At 40.1% G+C, this 4201-nt stretch overlaps 1 protein-coding gene across 5 annotated transcripts in view; it reads right to left on the minus strand.

Moving 5' to 3' along the window:
- The window catches only part of DUT (deoxyuridine triphosphatase), a 21671-nt gene that overhangs the window by 11140 nt on the left and 6330 nt on the right, over positions 1-4201 (minus strand). The window lies entirely within an intron of this gene.

Genomic DNA, 4201 nt, shown 5'->3' on the forward strand with positions numbered 1-4201 from the left:
AATAAATCCAGGAGCTGCTTTTTTGAAAAGATCAACAAAATAGATAGACCACCAGCCAGACTAATAAGAGAGAGAAGAATCAAATAGTTGCAATACAAAATGATAAAGGGGATATTACCACCAATTCCACAAAAATATAAACTACCATCGGAGATTACTACAAACACCTCTATGCACATAAACCAGTAAATCAAGAAGAAATGAATAAATTCCTGGACACTTACAACCATCCAAGGCTAAACCAGGAAGATGTTGAATCCCTGAATATACCAACAACAAGGTCTGAAGTTGAGGTAGCAATTAATAGCCTATCAACCAAAAAAAGTCCAGGACCAGACGGGTTCAAAGCCAAATTCTACCAGAGGTACAAAGAGGAACTGATACCATTCCTTCTGAAACTATTCCAAACAATACAAAAAAAGGGAATCCTCCCTAACTCATTTTATGAGTGCAACATCATCCTGATACCAAAACCTGGCAGAGATACAACTAAAAGAGAAAATTTCAGGCCAATATCCATGATGAACATTGATGCAAAAATCTTCCATAAAATACTGGCAAACCAAATCCAACAGCACATCAAACAGCTTATCCATCACAATCAGGTAGGCTTCATCCGGGGATGCAAGGCTGGTTCAACATATGCAAATCTATAAATGTAATCCCACATAAACAGAACCAAAGACAAAAACCACATGGTTATCTCAATAGATGCAGAGAAGACCTCTAACAAAATTCCACAGCACTTTATGCTAAGAACTCTTAATAAACTAGGTATTAATGGAACATTATCTCAAAATAGTAAGAGCGATTTATGACAAACCCACAGCCAATATCATACTGAATGGGTAAAAACTGGAAGCATTCCCTTTGAAAACTGGCACAAGACAAGGATGCCCTCTCTCACCACTCCCTTTCAACATAGTATTGGAAGTTCTGGCCAGCGCAATCAGGCAAGAAAAAGAAATAAAGGGTATTCAATTGGGAAAAGAGGAAGTCAAATTGTCTCTCTTTGCAGACAACATGACTGTATATTTAGAAGAGCCCATCGTCTCAGCCCAAAATCTCCTTAAGATGATAAGCAACTTTAGCAAAGTCTCAGGATACATAATCAATGTGCAAAAAATCACAAGCATTCCTATACACCAATAAAAGGCAAACAGACAGCCAAATCATGAGTGAACTCCCATTGACAATAGCTACAAAGAGAATAAAATACCTAGGAACACAACTAACAAGAGATGTGAAGGACCTCTTCAAGGAGAACTATAAACCACTGCTCAAGGAAATAAGAGAGGACACAAACAGATGGAAAAACATTCCATGCTCATGGTTAGGAAGAATCAATATTGTGAAAATGGCCATACTGCAGAAAGTAATTTATAGATTCAATGCTATCCCCATCAAACTACCACTGACTTTCTTCACAGAATTGGAAAATAACATGTTAAACTTCATATGGAACCAAAAGAGAGTGCACACAGCCAAAACAATCCTAAGTTAAAAAAACACACAAAAAAACAAAGCTGGAGGCATCATGCTACCTGACTTCAAACTATACTACAAAGCTACAGTAATCAAAACAGCACGGTACTGACACCAAAACAGAGATATAGACCAATGGAACAGAACAGAGGCCTCAGAAGCAACACCACACATCTACCACCATCTGATCTTTGACAAACCTGACAAAAACATGCAATGGGGAAAGGATTCCCTATTTAATAAATGGTGTTGGGAAAACTGGCTAGCCATACGCAGAAAGCTGAAACTGGATCCCTTCCTGACACCTTATACAAAAAATAACTCCAGATGGATTAAAGATTTAAACATAAGACCTAACACCATAAAAAGCACAGAAGAAAATCTGGGCAAAACCATTCAGGACATAGGTGTAGGCAGGGACTTCATGACTAAAACACCAAAAGCATTGGCAACAAAAGCCAGAATAGACAAATGGGACGTAATCAAACTCCAAAGCTTCTGCACGGCAAAAAAAACAGTCATTACAGTGAATCGGCAACCAACAGAATGGGAAAAAATTTTTGCCATCTACACATCTGACAAAGGGTTGATATCCAGAATTTACAAAGAGCTAAAACAGATTTACAAGAAAAAAACAAGCCCATTCAAAAGTGGGCAAAGGATACGAACAGACACTTTCCAAAAGAAGACATACATGAGGCCAACAAACATGAAAAAAATGCTCATCAACACTGGTCATTAGAGAAATGCAAATCAAAACTACACTGAGATACTATCTCATGCCAGTTAGAATGGCGATCATTAAAACATCTGGAGACAACAGATGCTGAAGAGGATGCGGAGAAATAGGAACACTTTTACAGTGTTGGTGGGAGTGTAAATTAGTTCAACCATTGTGGAAGACAGTGTGGCCATTCCTCAAGGACCTAGAAATAGAAATTCCATTTGACCCAGCAATCCCATTACTGGGTATATATCCAAAGGATTATAAATCGTTCTAGTATAAGGACACGTGCACACGAATGTTCATTGCAGCACAGTTTACAATAGCAAAGACCTGGAACCAACCCAAATGCCCATTGATGATAGACTGGACAGTGAAAATGTGGCACATATACACCAGGAATATTATGTAGCCATCAAAAACAATGAGTTCGTGTCCTTTGTAGGGACATGGATGAACCTGGAAACCATCATTCTCAGCAAACTGATACAAGTGCCGAAAATCAAACACCGCATGTTCTCACTCATAGGCGGGTGTTGAACAATGAGAACACATGTACACAGGGAAGGGAGCACTACACACTCGGGTCTGTTGGGGGATAATAGGGGAGGGAGAGTGGGGGGTGAGGAGTTGGGGAGAGACAGCAAGGGGAGAAATGCCAGATATAGGTGATGGGGAGGAAGGCAGCAAATCACACTGCCACGTGTGTACCTACGCAACAATCTTGCGTATTCTTCACATGTACCCCAAAACCTAAAATGCAATTAAAAACAAAAAAACCAAAAGCAATGGCAACAAAAGCCAAAATAGAAAAATGGAATCTAATTAAATTTAAGAGCTTCTGCACAGCAAAAGAAACTATCATTAGAGTGAACCGGCAACCCACAGAATGGGAAAAATTTCTGCAATCTGCCTATCTGACAAAGGGCTAATATCCAGAATCTACAAAGAACTTAAACAAATTTACAAGAAAACAATGTGGGCAAAGGATATGAACAGACACTTTCAAAAGAAGACATTTATACAGCCAACAAATATATGAAAAAAAGCTCATCATCACTGGTCATTAGAGAAATGCAAATCAAAACCACATTGAGTTACCATCTCACGCCAATTAGAATGGCGATCATTAAAAAGTCAGGAGACAACAGATGTTGGAGAGGATGTGGAGAAATAGGAACACTTTTACACTGCTGGGAGTGTAAATTAGTTCAACCATTGTGGACGACAGTGTGGTGATTCCCCAGAGATCTAGAAACAGAAATACCAGTTGACCCAGCAATCGCATTACCGGGTATATACCCAAAAGATTATAAAACATTCAACTATAAAGACACATGCATTGTGAAACTGTTTACAATAGCAAAGGCTTGGAACCAACCCAAATGCCCATCAATGATAGACTGGATAAAGAAAATGTGGCACATATACATCATGGAATACTATGCAGCCATAAAAAAGTATCAGTTCATGTCCTTTGAAGGGACATAGATGAAACTGGAAACCATCATTCTCAGCAAACTAACACAAGAACAGAAAACCAAACACAGCATGTTCTAACTCATAGTGGGTGTTGAACAATGAGAACACATGGACACAGGGAGGGGAACATCACACACTGGGGCCTGTCAGGAGTAGGAGGGCTAGGGAAGGGATAGCAGGGAGTGGGGGTACTGGGGAGAGCTAACATTAGGAGAAATACCTAATGTAGATGACGGAGGCAAGGGGAGGGGATGGATGCAGCAAACCACCACGGTATGTGTACACACCTATATAACAAACCTGCACGTTCTGCACATGTATCCCAGAACTTAAAAGTATAATTAAAAGCCGGGCGCGGTGGCTCAAGCCTGTAATCCCAGCACTTTGGGAGGCGGAGGCGGGTGGATCACGAGGTCAAGAGATCGAGACCATCCTGGTCAACATGGTGAAACCCCGTCTCTACTAAAAATACAAAAAATTAGCTGGGCATGGTGGCGCATGCCTGTAGTC

The sequence above is a fragment of the Cebus imitator genome, unplaced genomic scaffold (genome assembly GCF_001604975.1).
Source record: "Cebus imitator isolate Cc_AM_T3 unplaced genomic scaffold, Cebus_imitator-1.0 Scaffold9, whole genome shotgun sequence".
In the NCBI taxonomy this organism is placed as follows: domain Eukaryota; kingdom Metazoa; phylum Chordata; class Mammalia; order Primates; family Cebidae; genus Cebus; species Cebus imitator.